General features: G+C 46.4%; 11 non-coding genes across 11 annotated transcripts; all 11 read right to left on the reverse strand.

The window, feature by feature from the left end:
• Positions 1-1,244: 1,244 nt before the first annotated feature.
• On the reverse strand, positions 1,245-1,318 carry TRNAN-GUU (transfer RNA asparagine (anticodon GUU)). The gene has a single exon. It is a non-coding gene; the product is annotated as a tRNA-Asn (tRNA).
• A 1,790-nt stretch (positions 1,319-3,108) lies between these two features.
• TRNAW-CCA (transfer RNA tryptophan (anticodon CCA)) lies at positions 3,109-3,180 on the reverse strand. The gene has a single exon. It is a non-coding gene; the product is annotated as a tRNA-Trp (tRNA).
• A 301-nt stretch (positions 3,181-3,481) lies between these two features.
• On the reverse strand, positions 3,482-3,555 carry TRNAN-GUU (transfer RNA asparagine (anticodon GUU)). Its single transcript has one exon. It is a non-coding gene; the product is annotated as a tRNA-Asn (tRNA).
• A 1,790-nt stretch (positions 3,556-5,345) lies between these two features.
• On the reverse strand, positions 5,346-5,417 carry TRNAW-CCA (transfer RNA tryptophan (anticodon CCA)). Its single transcript has one exon. It is a non-coding gene; the product is annotated as a tRNA-Trp (tRNA).
• Positions 5,418-5,730: 313 nt separating this feature from the next.
• TRNAN-GUU (transfer RNA asparagine (anticodon GUU)) lies at positions 5,731-5,804 on the reverse strand. Its single transcript has one exon. It is a non-coding gene; the product is annotated as a tRNA-Asn (tRNA).
• A 1,790-nt stretch (positions 5,805-7,594) lies between these two features.
• TRNAW-CCA (transfer RNA tryptophan (anticodon CCA)) lies at positions 7,595-7,666 on the reverse strand. Its single transcript has one exon. It is a non-coding gene; the product is annotated as a tRNA-Trp (tRNA).
• Positions 7,667-7,979: 313 nt separating this feature from the next.
• TRNAN-GUU (transfer RNA asparagine (anticodon GUU)) lies at positions 7,980-8,053 on the reverse strand. The gene has a single exon. It is a non-coding gene; the product is annotated as a tRNA-Asn (tRNA).
• A 4,413-nt stretch (positions 8,054-12,466) lies between these two features.
• TRNAN-GUU (transfer RNA asparagine (anticodon GUU)) lies at positions 12,467-12,540 on the reverse strand. The gene has a single exon. It is a non-coding gene; the product is annotated as a tRNA-Asn (tRNA).
• A 2,175-nt stretch (positions 12,541-14,715) lies between these two features.
• Positions 14,716-14,789, reverse strand: TRNAN-GUU (transfer RNA asparagine (anticodon GUU)). The gene has a single exon. It is a non-coding gene; the product is annotated as a tRNA-Asn (tRNA).
• A 1,790-nt stretch (positions 14,790-16,579) lies between these two features.
• TRNAW-CCA (transfer RNA tryptophan (anticodon CCA)) lies at positions 16,580-16,651 on the reverse strand. The gene has a single exon. It is a non-coding gene; the product is annotated as a tRNA-Trp (tRNA).
• Positions 16,652-16,964: 313 nt separating this feature from the next.
• TRNAN-GUU (transfer RNA asparagine (anticodon GUU)) lies at positions 16,965-17,038 on the reverse strand. Its single transcript has one exon. It is a non-coding gene; the product is annotated as a tRNA-Asn (tRNA).
• Positions 17,039-17,347: the final 309 nt, after the last annotated feature.

The raw sequence follows: 17,347 nt of genomic DNA on the forward strand, positions 1-17,347 counted from the left end.
AAGGAAGAGGGTTTGGGGATTAGCACATCTCCTATGAAAGGTACAGTCACGCCCGAGACAACTCTGAGTGTCACCTCAAATTCTAAGAAATGCAAACTAGGGACCTACGCTTTTTATTGCCAGTGGATCTTTGTGTTTCAGACAAATGTGCACGCCTCCCAGAGCCCCTTGCAATGCACTTAGGGAAAGGGGGGAAGGTGCTGTGAAGCCCTCTCGCTGACAATGTCTCTCTTGTCTATAATGTATCTATGAGAGAGAGAGAAATAGGCAATGCGAGAGTGAAAAAGTAAAATGGAAATGTGTCTACTGAGACCAGTATAAGGGGAAATCCTCACAATCCAGGACCGACAGTTGATTGGGAGGGCGCTTACAGGTTTCCGACACCAGACCGGTACCTGAACTCACAAACCCAAACTGCAAAGTGATGGGCATTGCCACTAGACTGCCGACCCCCTTTCGGGGCCCCAGCATATATCCTTTAGTCACACCTAGAGTTCCCAGGACAGTGCAGCATTCAGCGATTACACGAAAATATTGACAGCGCTAGGAGGCCATGCAAATGGCAGAGGTATGCTTTACAAAGCCCACGTAGCGTGCACAAAACAGCACATCAGTCAGGCCCACTTGAAGAGATGGTAAAGAGGAAATACTTCTGCTGCTTCCAGTAAAACATAGAGATTGGCCTGCTTTAAAGGTTGACCATGTCCTTCATGGGTGTCTGTCAATATGATACTTCCCTGCTGCAAAGTTTACATTCGAAACGCCAGAACAACTAGGCCCAGAGCACAAAGATGCAGTCAGGTTGAAATAACGAGATACTGAAGAACAATTTTATATTTCACAGTGGGAAAAGCAAGTATGACCCCGACGTGATTTGAACACGAAACCTTCGGATCTGGAGTCAGACGCGCTACCATTGCACCACGAGGTCCATGCGGCACTCCACCTGGTGTGTCTGATGACAGAATAAAGGTAGGAGACGTACATGCACCTGCAGAGCCTCATTGCTTCTTTAAGTAGACTGGCTAGGATAGCTTCCTTCTGTGCATCAGTACACGCTGCAGCCAAACCCTTCGCATGAAGTCTTGATGTTTATGAATTGAATGGCAAGTTTTGAAAAACTAAAGCAAGCGAGAAGAATAGCTTGCAGTTTATTGGATTTTTTGGACGTCAGCAGACGAGACCTGCGAGAGGTAAACAGAAGTTCATAGTTGGTCACGCTGAATTTTTGAGCCAAAATGCACCGTCCCTGGGTGGGCTTGAACCACCAACCTTTCGGTTAACAGCCGAACGCGCTAACCGATTGCGCCACAGAGACTCATGCAGTGCTTACACTGGGGCCTGATTGGTGTGCTGTTTGCTTATGCTTCCCAGGCAACCTGAAAATATTTCTAAAATAGCTCTATTTCCCACAGCAAATCAGGGTATCAAGCACTTCCCTACCTCCCCTAATCCACAAACACAGGGGATTTAGTAGAGGACAGAGCCCATCAACAGTGCACCAAATGCCCTCTGTGTAGGCATAACTTGCTATGAGGAGAAAGCCACAGTTGCGCACTTGTGTTAAAAGGGGACAGTAGGCTGAACCCAGAGAACACGGGAGAAATGACTCAGGTTTACTGAGTGGAACACTCTGTGTCTTTGTGCCAAAAACAGCAGTGTCTTTTCGGTTAACAGCCGAACGCGCTAACCAATTGTGCCACAGAGACTCACTGGCATGTGTGTTCTGCCTTTGGCCTGATTGCATTGCTATTTTTTTCTGATTGGCAGAAAACCTGAACTTTTTTCTGAAAAAGGCATGCCTCTCTTAGCACTGCAGTGCATTAGACTGCTCCCTTGCTTCCCTGAGTCCCCAAATACACAACCACCTTGGGCACAATAGAAGACACATTCCAGCAGATTTAGCAAGAGTGCACCAAGGTTTCTATATGTAGGTACCTTGCTGAGAAGCAAGACCTGCAGTTGCATTCTTCTGTTAAAAGAGGGCAGCAGAGTGCACCAAGAGAACTTGGGGGAAGTAGCTTATGTTAACTACTTGCCATGATCTTTATAGATCCCTCTGTTTGACTGGGTGAATTCTAATTTCTGGGGTAGAGTAAGCAATTTTTGGATCTAGATGCTGTGCGCAACAGGAATGCTATATACTGCACTGTACTGCTACTGAAAAGTTACCAATTTTACAGGATGTTCAGGTAAGCTTTGTTTCAGAAAACAACTTGCTAGAGGCCCTAGGACAGATTACTGGGACAAAGGAAGAGGGTTTGGGGATTAGCACATCTCCTATGAAAGGTACAGTCACGCCCGAGACAACTCTGAGTGCCTCCTCAAATTCTAAGAAATGCGAACTGGGGTCCTACGCCTTTTATTGCCAGTGGATCTTTGTGTTTCAGACAAATGTGCACGCCTCCCAGAGCCCCATGCAATGCACTTAGGGAAATGGGGGAAGGTGCTGTGCAACCCTCTCGCTGACAATGTCTCTCTTGTCTATAATGTATCTATGAGAGAGAGAGAAATAGGCAATGCGAGAGTGAAAAAGTAAAATGGAAATGTGTCTACTGAGACCAGTATAAGGGGAAATCCTCACAATCCAGGACCGACAGTTGATTGGGAGGGCGCTTACAGGTTTCTGACACCAGACCGGTACCTGAACTCACAAACCCAAACTACAAAGTGATGCCCATTGCCACTAGACTGCCGACCCCCTTTCGGGGCCCCAACATATATCCTTTAGTCACACCTAGAGTTCCCAGGACAGTGCAGCATTCAGCGATTACACGAAAATATTGACAGCACTAGGAGGCCATGCAAATGGCAGAGGTATGCTTTACAAAGCCCACGTAGCGTGCACAAAACAGCACATCAGTCAGGCCCACTTGAAGAGATGGTAAAGAGTAAATACTTCTGCTGCATCCAGTAAAACATAGAGATTGGCCTGCTTTAAAGGTTGGCCATGTCCTTCATGGGTGTCTGTCAATATGATACTTCCCTGCTGCAAAGTTTACATTCGAAACGCCAGAACAACTAGGCCCAGAGCACAAAGATGCAGTCAGGTTGAAATAACGAGATACTGAAGAACAATTTTATATTTCAGAGTGGGAAAAGCAAATATGACCCCGACGTGATTTGAACACGCAACCTTCGGATCTGGAGTCAGACGCGCTACCATTGCGCCACAAGGTCCATGCTGCACTCCACCTGGTGTGTCTGATGACAGAATACAGGTAGGAGACGTACATGGACCTGCAGAGCCTCATTGCTTCTTTAGGTAGACTGGCTAGGATAGCTTCCTTCTGTGCATCAGTACACGCTGCAGCCAAACCCTTCCCATGAAGTCTTGATGTTTATGAATTGAATGGCAAGTTTTGAAGCGAGAAGAATTGCTTGCAGTTTATTGGATTTTTTGGACGTCAGCAGACGAGACCTGCGAGAGGTAAACAGAAGTCCATAGTTGGTCATGCTGAATTTTTGAGCCAAAATGCATCGTCCCTGGGTGGGCTTGAACCACCAACCTTTCGGTTAACAGCCGAACGCGCTAACCGATTGCGCCACAGAGACTCATGCAGTGCTTACACTGGGGCCTGATTGGTGTGCTGTTTGCTTATGCTTCCCAGGCAACCTGAAAATATTTCTAAAACAGCTCTTTTTCCCACAGCAAATCAGGGTATCAAGCACTTCCCTACCTCCCCTAATCCACAAACACAGGGGATTTAGTAGAGGACAGAGCCCATCAACAGTGCACCAAATGTCCTCTGTGTAGGCATAACTTGCAATGAGGAGAAAGCCACAGTTGCGCACTTGTGTTAAAAGGGGACAGTAGGCTGAACCCAGAGAACACGGGAGAAATGACTCAGGTTTACTGAGTGGAACACTCTGTGTCTTTGTGCCCAAAACAGCAGCGTCTTTTCGGTTAACAGCCGAACGCGCTAACCAATTGCGCCACAGAGACTCACTGGCATGTGTGTTCTGCCTTTGGACTGATTGCATTGCTATTTTTTTCTGATTGGCAGAAAACCTGAACTTTTTTCTGAAAAAGGCATGCCTCTCTTAGCACTGCAGTGCATTAGACTGCTCCCTTGCTTCCCTGAGTCCCCAAATACACAACCACCCTGGGCACAATAGAAGACACATTCCAGCAGATTTAGCAAGAGTGCACCAAGGATTCTATATGTAGGTACCTTGCTGAGAAGCAAGAGCTGCAGTTGCATTCTTCTGTTAAAAGAGGGCAGCAGAGTGCACCAAGAGAACTTGGGGGAAGTAGCTTATGTTAACTACTTGCCATGCTCTTTATAGATCCCTCTGTTTGACTGGGTGAATTCTAATTTCTGGGGTAGAGTAAGCAGCTTTTGGATCTAGATGCTGTGCGCAACAGGAATGCTATATACTGCACTGTACTGCTACTGAAAAGTTACCAATTTTACAGGATGTTCAGGTAAGCTTTGTTTCAGAAAACAACTTGCTAGAGGCACTAAGACAGATTACTGGGACAAAGGAAGAGGGTTTTGGGATTAGCACATCTCCTATGAAAGGTACAGTCACGCCCGAGACAACTCTGAGTGTCACCTCAAATTCTAAGAAATGCAAACTAGGGACCTACGCTTTTTATTGCCAGTGGATCTTTGTGTTTCAGACAAATGTGCACGCCTCCCAGAGCCCCTTGCAATGCACTTAGGGAAATGGGGGAAGGTGCTGTGAAGCCCTCTCGCTGACAATGTCTCTCTTGTCTATAATGTATCTATGAGAAAGAGAGAAATAGGCAATGCGAGAGTGAAAAAGTAAAATGGAAATGTGTCTACTGAGACCAGTATAAGGGGAAATCCTCACAATCCAGGACCGACACATGATTGGGAGGGCGCTTACAGGTTTCCGACACCAGACCGGTACCTGAACTCACAAACCCAAACTGCAAAGTGATGGGCATTGCCACTAGACTGCCGACCCCCTTTCGGGGCCCCAGCATATATCCTTTAGTCACACCTAGAGTTCCCAGGACAGTGCAGCATTCAGCGATTACACGAAAATATTGACAGCGCTAGGAGGCCATGCAAATGGCAGAGGTATGCTTTACAAAGCCCACGTAGCGTGCACAAAACAGCACATCAGTCAGGCCCACTTGAAGAGATGGTAAAGAGGAAATACTTCTGCTGCATCCAGTAAAACATAGAGATTGGCCTGCTTTAAAGCTTGACCATGTCCTTCATGGGTGTCTGTCAATATGATACTTCCCTGCTGCAAAGTTTACATTCGAAACGCCAGAACAACTAGGCCCAGAGCACAAAGATGCAGTCAGGTTGAAATAACGAGATACTGAAGAGCAATTTTATATTTCAGAGTGGGAAAAGCAAATATGCCCCCGACGTGATTTGAACACACAACCTTCTGATCTGGAGTCAGACGCGCTACCATTGCGCCACGAGGTCCTTGTGGCAATCCACCTGGTGTGTCTGATGACAGAATAAAGGTAGGAGACGTACATGCACCTGCAGAGCCTCATTGCTTCTTTAAGTAGACTGGCTAGGATAGCTTCCTTCTGTGCATCAGTACACGCTGCAGCCAAACCCTTCGCATGAAGTCTTGATGTTTATGAATTGAATGGCAAGTTTTGAAAAACTAAAGCAAGCGAGAAGAATTGCTTGCAGTTTATTGGATTTTTTGGACGTCAGCAGACGAGACCTGCGAGAGGTAAACAGAAGTTCATAGTTGGTCATGCTGAATTTTTGAGCCAAAATGCACCGACCCTGGGTGGGCTTGAACCACCAACCTTTCGGTTAACAGCCGAACGCGCTAACCGATTGCGCCACAGAGACTCATGCAGTTCTCACACAGGGGCCTGATTGGTGTGCTGTTTGCTTATGCTTCCCAGGCAACCTGAAAATATTTCTAAAATAGCTCTTTTTCCCACAGCAAATCAGGGTATCAAGCACTTCCCTACCTCCCCTAATCCACAAACACAGGGGATTTAGTAGAGGACAGAGCCCATCAACAGTGCACCAAATGTCCTCTGTATAGGCATAACTTGCTATGAGGAGAAAGCCACAGTTGCGCACTTGTGTTAAAAGGGGACAGTAGGCTGAACCCAGAGAACACGGGAGAAATGACTCAGGTTTACTGAGTGGAACACTCTGTGTCTTTGTGCCAAAAACAGCAGCGTCTTTTCGGTTAAAAGCCGAACGCGCTAACCAATTGCGCCACAGAGACTCACTGGCATGTGTGTTCTGCCTTTGGCCTGATTGCATTGCTATTTTTTTCTGATTGGCAGAAAACCTGAACTTTTTTCTGAAAAAGGCATGCCTCTCTTAGCACTGCAGTGCATTAGACTGCTCCCTTGCTTCCCTGAGTCCCCAAATACACAACCACCCTGGGCACAATAGAAGACACATTCCAGCAGATTTAGCAAGAGTGCACCAAGGATTCTATATGTAGGTACCTTGCTGAGAAGCAAGACCTGCAGTTGCATTCTTCTGTTAAAAGAGGGCAGCAGAGTGCACCAAGAGAACTTGGGGGAAGTAGCTTATGTTAACTACTTGCCATGCTCTTTATAGATCCCTCTGTTTGACTGGGTGAATTCTAATTTCTGGGGTAGAGTAAGCAATTTTTGGATCTAGATGCTGTGCGCAACAGGAATGCTATATACTGCACTGTACTGCTACTGAAAAGTTACCAATTTTACAGGATGTTCAGGTAAGCTTTGTTTCAGAAAACAACTTGCTAGATGCACTAAGACAGATTACTGGGACAAAGGAAGAGGGTTTGGGGATTAGCACATCTCCTATGAAAGGTACAGTCACGCCCGAGACAACTCTGAGTGTCACCTCAAATTCTAAGAAATGCAAACTAGGGACCTACGCTTTTTATTGCCAGTGGATCTTTGTGTTTCAGACAAATGTGCACGCCTCCCAGAGCCCCTTGCAATGCACTTAGGGAAATGGGGGAAGGTGCTGTGAAGCCCTCTCGCTGACAATGTCTCTCTTGTCTATAATGTATCTATGAGAGAGAGAGAAATAGGCAATTCGAGAGTGAAAAAGTAAAATGGAAATGTGTCTACTGAGACCAGTATAAGGGGAAATCCTCACAATCCAGGACCGACAGTTGATTGGGAGGGCGCTTACAGGTTTCCGACACCAGACCGGTACCTGAACTCACAAACCCAAACTGCAAAGTGATGGGCATTGCCACTAGACTGCCGACCCCCTTTCGGGGCCCCAGCATATATCCTTTAGTCACACCTAGAGTTCCCAGGACAGTGCAGCATTCAGCGATTACACGAAAATATTGACAGCGCTAGGAGGCCATGCAAATGGCAGAGGTATGCTTTACAAAGCCCACGTAGCGTGCACAAAACAGCACATCAGTCAGGCCCACTTGAAGAGATGGTAAAGAGGAAATACTTCTGCTGCATCCAGTAAAACATAGAGATTGGCCTGCTTTAAAGGTTGACCATGTCCTTCATGGGTGTCTGTCAATATGATACTTCCCTGCTGCAAAGTTTACATTCGAAACGCCAGAACAACTAGGCCCAGAGCACAAAGATGCAGTCAGGTTGAAATAACGAGATACTGAAGAGCAATTTTGTATTTCAGAGTGGGAAAAGCAAATGTGACCCCGACGTGATTTGAACACGCAACCTTCTGATCTGGAGTCAGACGCGCTACCATTGCGCCACGAGGTCCTTGTGGCAGTCCACCTGGTGTGTCTGATGACAGAATAAAGGTAGGAGACGTACATGCACCTGCAGAGCCTCATGGCTTCTTTAGGTAGACTGGCTAGGATAGCTTCCTTCTGTGCATCAGTACACGCTGCAGCCAAACCCTTCCCATGAAGTCTTGATGTTTATGAATTGAATGGCAAGTTTTGAAAAACTAAAGCAAGCGAGAAGAATTGCTTACAGTTTATTGGATTTTTTGGACGTCAGCAGACGAGACCTGCGAGAGGTAAACAGAAGTTCATAGTTGGTCATGCTGAATTTTTGAGCCAAAATGCATCGTCCCTGGGTGGGCTTGAACCACCAACCTTTCGGTTAACAGCCGAACGCGCTTACCGATTGCGCCACAGAGACTCATGCAGTGCTTACACTGGGGCCTGATTGGTGTGCTGTTTGCTTATGCTTCCCAGGCAACCTGAAAATATTTCTAAAATAGCTCTATTTCCCACAGCAAATCAGGGTATCAAGCACTTCCCTACCTCCCCTAATCCACAAACACAGGGGATTTAGTAGAGGACAGAGCCCATCAACAGTGCACCAAATGCCCTCTGTGTAGGCATAACTTGCTATGAGGAGAAAGCCACAGTTGCGCACTTGTGTTAAAAGGGGACAGTAGGCTGAACCCAGAGAACACGGGAGAAATGACTCAGGTTTACTGAGTGGAACACTCTGTGTCTTTGTGCCCAAAACAGCAGCGTCTTTTCGGGTAACAGCCGAACGCGCTAACCAATTGCGCCACAGAGACTCACTGGCATGTGTGTTCTGCCTTTGGCCTGATTGCATTGCTATTTTTTTCTGATTGGCAGAAAACCTGAACTTTTTTCTGAAAAAGGCATGCCTCTCTTAGCACTGCAGTGCATTAGACTGCTCCCTTGCTTCCCTGAGTCCCCAAATACACAACCACCTTGAGCACAATAGAAGACACATTCCAGCAGATTTAGCAAGAGTGCACCAAGGATTCTATATGTAGGTACCTTGCTGAGAAGCAAGAGCTGCAGTTGCATTCTTCTGTTAAAAGAGGGCAGCAGAGTGCACCAAGAGAACTTGGGGTAAGTAGCTTATGTTAACTACTTGCCATGCTCTTTATAGATCCCTCTGTTTGACTGGGTGAATTCTAATTTCTGGGGTAGAGTAAGCAGCTTTTGGATCTAGATGCTGTGCGCAACAGGAATGCTATATACTGCACTGTACTGCTACTGAAAAGTTACCAATTTTACAGGATGTTCAGGTAAGCTTTGTTTCAGAAAACAACTTGCTAGAGGCACTAAGACAGATTACTGGGACAAAGGAAGAGGGTTTTGGGATTAGCACATCTCCTATGAAAGGTACAGTCACGCCCGAGACAACTCTGAGTGTCACCTCAAATTCTAAGAAATGCAAACTAGGGACCTACGCTTTTTATTGCCAGTGGATCTTTGTGTTTCAGACAAATGTGCACGCCTCCCAGAGCCCCTAGCAATGCACTTAGGGAAATGGGGGAAGGTGCTGTGAAGCCCTCTCGCTGACAATGTCTCTCTTGTCTATAATGTATCTATGAGAGAGAGAGAAATAGGCAATGCGAGAGTGAAAAAGTAAAATGGAAATGTGTCTACTGAGACCAGTATAAGGGGAAATCCTCACAATCCAGGACCGACAGTTGATTGGGAGGGCGCTTACAGGTTTCCGACACCAGACCGGTACCTGAACTCACAAACCCAAACTGCAAGGTGATGGGAATTGCCACTAGACTGCCGACCCCCTTTCGGGGCCCCAGCATATATCCTTTAGTCACACCTAGAGTTCCCAGGACAGTGCAGCATTCAGCGATTACACGAAAATATTGACAGCGCTAGGAGGCCATGCAAATGGCAGAGGTATGCTTTACAAAGCCCACGTAGCGTGCACAAAACAGCACATCAGTCAGGCCCACTTGAAGAGATGGTAAAGAGGAAATACTTCTGCTGCTTCCAGTAAAACATAGAGATTGGCCTGCTTTAAAGGTTGACCATGTCCTTCATGGGTGTCTGTCAATATGATACTTCCCTGCTGCAAAGTTTACATTCGAAACGCCAGAACAACTAGGCCCAGAGCACAAAGATGCAGTCAGGTTGAAATAACGAGATACTGAAGAGCAATTTTATATTTCAGAGTGGGAAAAGCAAATATGACCCCGACGTGATTTGAACACGAAACCTTCGGATCTGGAGTCAGACGCGCTACCATTGCGCCACGAGGTCCATGCGGCACTCCACCTGGTGTGTCTGATGACAGAATACAGGAGGGGTACATGGACCTGCAGAGCCTCATTGCTTCTTTAGGTAGACTGGCTAGGATAGCTTCCTTCTGTGCATCAGTACACGCTGCAGCCAAACCCTTCCCATGAAGTCTTGATGTTTATGAATTGAATGGCAAGTTTTGAAAAACTAAAGCAAGCGAGAAGAATTGCTTGCAGTTTATTGGATTTTTTGGACGTCAGCAGACGAGACCTGCGAGAGGTAAACAGAAGTCCATAGTTGGTCATGCTGAATTTTTGAGCCAAAATGCATCGTCCCTGGGTGGGCTTGAACCACCAACCTTTCGGTTAACAGCCGTAACCGATTGCGCCACAGAGACTCATGCAGTGCTTACACTGGGGCCTGATTGGTGTGCTGTTTGCTTATGCTTCCCAGGCAACCTGAAAATATTTCTAAAACAGCTCTTTTTCCCACAGCAAATCAGGGTATCAAGCACTTCCCTACCTCCCCTAATCCACAAACACAGGGGATTTAGTAGAGGACAGAGCCCATCAACAGTGCACCAAATGTCCTCTGTGTAGGCATAACTTGCAATGAGGAGAAAGCCACAGTTGCGCACTTGTGTTAAAAGGGGACAGTAGGCTGAACCCAGAGAACACGGGAGAAATGACTCAGGTTTACTGAGTGGAACACTCTGTGTCTTTGTGCCCAAAACAGCAGCGTCTTTTCGGTTAACAGCCGAACGCGCTAACCAATTGCGCCACAGAGACTCACTGGCATGTGTGTTCTGCCTTTGGACTGATTGCATTGCTATTTTTTTCTGATTGGCAGAAAACCTGAACTTTTTTCTGAAAAAGGCATGCCTCTCTTAGCACTGCAGTGCATTAGACTGCTCCCTTGCTTCCCTGAGTCCCCAAATACACAACCACCCTGGGCACAATAGAAAACACATTCCAAAAGATTTAGCAAGAGTGCACCAAGGATTCTATATGTAGGTACCTTGCTGAGAAGCAAGAGCTGCAGTTGCATTCTTCTGTTAAAAGAGGGCAGCAGAGTGCACCGAGAGAACTTGGGGGAAGTAGCTTATGTTAACTACTTGCCATGCTCTTTATAGATCCCTCTGTTTGACTGGGTGAATTCTAATTTCTGGGGTAGAGTAAGCAGCTTTTGGATCTAGATGCTGTGCGCAACAGGAATGCTATATACTGCACTGTACTGCTACTGAAAAGTTACCAATTTTACAGGATGTTCAGGTAAGCTTTGTTTCAGAAAACAACTTGCTAGAGGCACTAAGACAGATTACTGGGACAAAGGAAGAGGGTTTTGGGATTAGCACATCTCCTATGAAAGGTACAGTCACGCCCGAGACAACTCTGAGTGTCACCTCAAATTCTAAGAAATGCAAACTAGGGACCTACGCTTTTTATTGCCAGTGGATCTTTGTGTTTCAGACAAATGTGCACGCCTCCCAGAGCCCCTAGCAATGCACTTAGGGAAATGGGGGAAGGTGCTGTGAAGCCCTCTCACTGACAATGTCTCTCTTGTCTATAATGTATCTATGAGAGAGAGAGAAATAGGCAATGCGAGAGTGAAAAAGTAAAATGGAAATGTGTCTACTGAGACCAGTATAAGGGGACATCCTCACAATCCAGGACCGACAGATGATTGGGAGGGCGCTTACAGGTTTCCGACACCAGACCGGTACCTGAACTCACAAACCCAAACTGCAAAGTGATGGGCATTGCCACTAGACTGCCGACCCCCTTTCGGGGCCCCAGCATATATCCTTTAGTCACACCTAGAGTTCCCAGGACAGTGCAGCATTCAGCGATTACACGAAAATATTGACAGCGCTAGGAGGCCATGCAAATGGCAGAGGTATGCTTTACAAAGCCCACGTAGCGTGCACAAAACAGCACATCAGTCAGGCCCACTTGAAGAGATGGTAAAGAGGAAATACTTCTGCTGCATCCAGTAAAACATAGAGATTGGCCTGCTTTAAAGCTTGACCATGTCCTTCATGGGTGTCTGTCAATATGATACTTCCCTGCTGCAAAGTTTACATTCGAAACGCCAGAACAACTAGGCCCAGAGCACAAAGATGCAGTCAGGTTGAAATAACGAGATACTGAAGAGCAATTTTATATTTCAGAGTGGGAAAAGCAAATATGAGCCCGACGTGATTTGAACACGAAACCTTCGGATCTGGAGTCAGACGCGCTACCATTGCGCCACGAGGTCCATGCGGCACTCCACCTGGTGTGTCTGATGACAGAATAAAGGTAGGAGACGTACATGCACCTGCAGAGCCTCATTGCTTCTTTAAGTAGACTGGCTAGGATAGCTTCCTTCTGTGCATCAGTACACGCTGCAGCCAAACCCTTCGCATGAAGTCTTGATGTTTATGAATTGAATGGCAAGTTTTGAAAAACTAAAGCAAGCGAGAAGAATTGCTTGCAGTTTATTGGATTTTTTGGACGTCAGCAGACGAGACCTGCGAGAGGTAAACAGAAGTTCATAGTTGGTCATGCTGAATTTTTGAGCCAAAATGCACCGTCCCTGGGTGGGCTTGAACCACCAACCTTTCGGTTAACAGCCGAACGCGCTAACCGATTGCGCCACAGAGACTCATGCAGTTCTCACACAGGGGCCTGATTGGTGTGCTGTTTGCTTATGCTTCCCAGGCAACCTGAAAATATTTCTAAAATAGCTCTTTTTCCCACAGCAAATCAGGGTATCAAGCACTTCCCTACCTCCCCTAATCCACAAACACAGGGGATTTAGTAGAGGACAGAGCCCATCAACAGTGCACCAAATGTCCTCTGTATAGGCATAACTTGCTATGAGGAGAAAGCCACAGTTGCGCACTTGTGTTAAAAGGGGACAGTAGGCTGAACCCAGAGAACACGGGAGAAATGACTCAGGTTTACTGAGTGGAACACTCTGTGTCTTTGTGCCAAAAACAGCAGCGTCTTTTCGGTTAAAAGCCGAACGCGCTAACCAATTGCGCCACAGAGACTCACTGGCATGTGTGTTCTGTCTTTGGCCTGATTGCATTGCTATTTTTTTCTGATTGGCAGAAAACCTGAACTTTTTTCTGAAAAAGGCATGCCTCTCTTAGCACTGAAGTGCATTAGACTGCTCCCTTGCTTCCCTGAGTCCCCAAATACACAACCACCCTGGGCACAATAGAAGACACATTCCAGCAGATTTAGCAAGAGTGCACCAAGGATTCTATATGTAGGTACCTTGCTGAGAAGCAAGACCTGCAGTTGCATTCTTCTGTTAAAAGAGGGCAGCAGAGTGCACCAAGAGAACTTGGGGGAAGTAGCTTATGTTAACTACTTGCCATGCTCTTTATAGATCCCTCTGTTTGACTGGGTGAATTCTAATTTCTGGGGTAGAGTAAGCAATTTTTGGATCTAGATGCTGTGCGCAACAGGAATGCTATATACTGCACTGTACTGCTACTGAAAAGTTACCAATTTTACAGGATGTTCAGGTAAGCTTTGTTTCAGAAAACAACTTGCTAGAGGCACTAAGACAGATTACTGGGACAAAGGAAGAGGGTTTGGGGATTAGCACATCTCCTATGAAAGGTACAGTCACGCCCGAGACAACTCTGAGTGTCACCTCAAATTCTAAGAAATGCAAACTAGGGACCTACGCTTTTTATTGCCAGTGGATCTTTGTGTTTCAGACAAATGTGCACGCCTCCCAGAGCCCCTTGCAATGCACTTAGGGAAATGGGGGAAGGTGCTGTGAAGCCCTCTCGCTGACAATGTCTCTCTTGTCTATAATGTATCTATGAGAGAGAGAGAAATAGGCAATTCGAGAGTGAAAAAGTAAAATGGAAATGTGTCTACTGAGACCAGTATAAGGGGAAATCCTCACAATCCAGGACCGACAGTTGATTGGGAGGGCGCTTACAGGTTTCCGACACCAGACCGGTACCTGAACTCACAAACCCAAACTGCAAAGTGATGGGCATTGCCACTAGACTGCCGACCCCCTTTTGGGGCCCCAGCATATATCCTTTAGTCACACCTAGAGTTCCCAGGACAGTGCAGCATTCAGCGATTACACGAAAATATTGACAGCGCTAGGAGGCCATGCAAATGGCAGAGGTATGCTTTACAAAGCCCACGTAGCGTGCACAAAACAGCACATCAGTCAGGCCCACTTGAAGAGATGGTAAAGAGGAAATACTTCTGCTGCATCCAGTAAAACATAGAGATTGGCCTGCTTTAAAGGTTGACCATGTCCTTCATGGGTGTCTGTCAATATGATACTTCCCTGCTGCAAAGTTTACATTCGAAACGCCAGAACAACTAGGCCCAGAGCACAAAGATGCAGTCAGGTTGAAATAACGAGATACTGAAGAGCAATTTTATATTTCAGAGTGGGAAAAGCAAATATGACCCCGACGTGACTTGAACACGAAACCTTCTGATCTGGAGTCAGACGAGCTACCATTGCGCCACGAGGTCCTTGTGGCAGTCCACCTGGTGTGTCTGATGACAGAATAAAGGTAGGAGACGTACATGCACCTGCAGAGCCTCATTGCTTCTTTAAGTAGACTGGCTAGGATAGCTTCCTTCTGTGCATCAGTACACGCTGCAGCCAAACCCTTCCCATGAAGTCTTGATGTTTATGAATTGAATGGCAAGTTTTGAAAAACTAAAGCAAGCGAGAAGAATTGCTTGCAGTTTATTGGATTTTTTGGACGTCAGCAGACGAGACCTGCGAGAGGTAAACAGAAGTCCATAGTTGGTCACGCTGAATTTTTGAGCCAAAATGCGCCGTCCCTGGGCGGGCTTGAACCACCAACCTTTTGGTTAACAGCCGAACGCGCTAACCGATTGCGCCACAGAGACTCATGCAGTGCTTACACTGGGGCCTGATTGGTGTGGTGTTTGCTTATGCTCCCCAGGCAACCTGAAAATATTTCTAAAATAGCTCTATTTCCCACAGCAAATCAGGGTATCAAGCACTTCCCTACCTCCCGTAATCCACAAACACAGGGGATTTAGTAGAGGACAGAGCCCATCAACAGTGCACCAAATGCCCTCTGTGTAGGCATAACTTGCTATGAGGAGAAAGCCACAGTTGCGCACTTGTGTTAAAAGGGGACAGTAGGCTGAACCCAGAGAACACGGGAGAAATGACTCAGGTTTACTGAGTGGAACACTCTGTGTCTTTGTGCCCAAAACAGCTGCGTCTTTTCGGTTAACAGCCGAACGCGCTAACCAATTGCGCCACAGAGACTCACTGGCATGTGTGTTCTGCCTTTGGCCTGATTGCATTGCTATTTTTTTCTGATTGGCAGAAAACCTGAACTTTTTTCTGAAAAAGGCATGCCTCTCTTAGCACTGCAGTGCATTAGACTGCTCCCTTGCTTCCCTGAGTCCCCAAATACACAACCACCTTGTGCACAATAGAAGACACATTCCAGCAGATTTAGCAAGAGTGCACCAAGGATTCTATATGTAGGTACCTTGCTGAGAAGCAAGACCTGCAGTTGCATTCTTCTGTTAAAAGTGGGCAGCAGAGTGCACCAAGAGAACTTGGGGGAAGTAGCTTATGTTAATTACTTGCCATGCTCTTTATAGATCCCTCTGTTTGACTGGGTGAATTCTAATTTCTGGGGTAGAGTAAGCAATTTTTGGATCTAGATGCTGTGTGCAACAGGAATGCTATATACTGCACTGTACTGCTCCTGAAAAGTTACCAATTTTACAGGATGTTCAGGTAAGCTTTGTTTCAGAAAACAACTTGCTAGAGGCACTAAGACAGATTACTGGGACGAAGGAAGAGGGTTTGGGGATTAGCACATCTCCTATGAAAGGTACAGTCACGCCCGAGACAACTCTGAGTGTCACCTCAAATTCTAAGAAATGCAAACTAGGGACCTACGCTTTTTATTGCCAGTGGATCTTTGTGTTTCAGACAAATGTGCACGCCTCCCAGAGCCCCTTGCAATGCACTTAGGGAAAGGGGGGAAGGTGCTGTGAAGCCCTCTCGCTGACAATGTCTCTCTTGTCTATAATGTAACTATGAGAGAGAGAGAAATAGGCAATGCGAGAGTGAAAAAGTAAAATGGAAATGTGTCTACTGAGACCAGTATAAGGGGAAATCCTCACAATCCAGGACCGACAGTTGATTGGGAGGGCGCTTACAGGTTTCCGACACCAGACCGGTACCTGAACTCACAAACCCAAACTGCAAAGTGATGGGCATTGCCACTAGACTGCCGACCCCCTTTCGGGGCCCCAGCATATATCCTTTAGTCACACCTAGAGTTCCCAGGACAGTGCAGCATTCAGCGATTACACGAAAATATTGACAGCGCTAGGAGGCCATGCAAATGGCAGAGGTATGCTTTACAAAGCCCACGTAGCGTGCACAAAACAGCACATCAGTCAGGCCCACTTGAAGAGATGGTAAAGATGAAATACTTCTGCTGCATCCAGTAAAACATAGAGATTGGCCTGCTTTAAAGGTTGACCATGTCCTTCATGGGTGTCTGTCAATATGATACTTCCCTGCTGCAAAGCTTACATTCGAAACGCCAGAACAACTAGGCCCAGAGCACAAAGATGCAGTCAGGTTGAAATAACGAGATACTGAAGAGCAATTTTATATTTCAGAGTGGGAAAAGCAAATATGACCCCGACGTGATTTGAACACGCAACCTTCTGATCTGGAGTCAGACACGCTACCATTGCGCCACGAGGTCCTTGTGGCAGTCCACCTGGTGTGTCTGATGACAGAATAAAGGTAGGAGACGTACATGCACCTGCAGAGCCTCATTGCTTCTTTAGGTAGACTGGCTAGGATATCTTCCTTCTGTGCATCAGTATACGCTGCAGCCAAACCCTTCCCATGAAGTCTTGATGTTTAACAATTGAATGGCAAGTTTTGAAAAATTAAAGCAAGCGAGAAGAATTGCTTACAGTTTATTGGATTTTTTGGACGTCAGCAGACGAGACCTGCGAGAGGTAAACAGAAGTTCATAGTTGGTCATGCTGAATTTTTGAGCCAAAATGCATCGTCCCTGGGTGGGCTTGAACCACCAACCTTTCGGTTAACAGCCGAACGCGCTAAACGATTGCGCCACAGAGACTCATGTAGTGCTTACACTGGGGCCTGATTGGTGTGCTGTTTGCTTATGCTTCCCAGGCAACCTGAAAATATTTCTAAAATAGCTCTATTTCCCACAGCAAATCAGGATATCAAGCACTTCCCTACCTCCCCTAATCCACAAACACAGGGGATTTAGTAGAGGACAGAGCCCATCAACAGTGCACCAAATGTCCTCTGTGTAGGCATAACTTGCTATGAGGAGAAAGCCACAGTTGCGCACTTGTGTTAAAAGGGGACAGTAGGCTGAACCCAGAGAACACGGGAGAAATGACTCAGGTTTACTGAGTGG

The sequence above is a fragment of the Ambystoma mexicanum genome, chromosome 11 (genome assembly GCF_040938575.1).
Source record: "Ambystoma mexicanum isolate Mex_15411 chromosome 11, UKY_AmexF1_1, whole genome shotgun sequence".
Classification (NCBI taxonomy): domain Eukaryota; kingdom Metazoa; phylum Chordata; class Amphibia; order Caudata; family Ambystomatidae; genus Ambystoma; species Ambystoma mexicanum.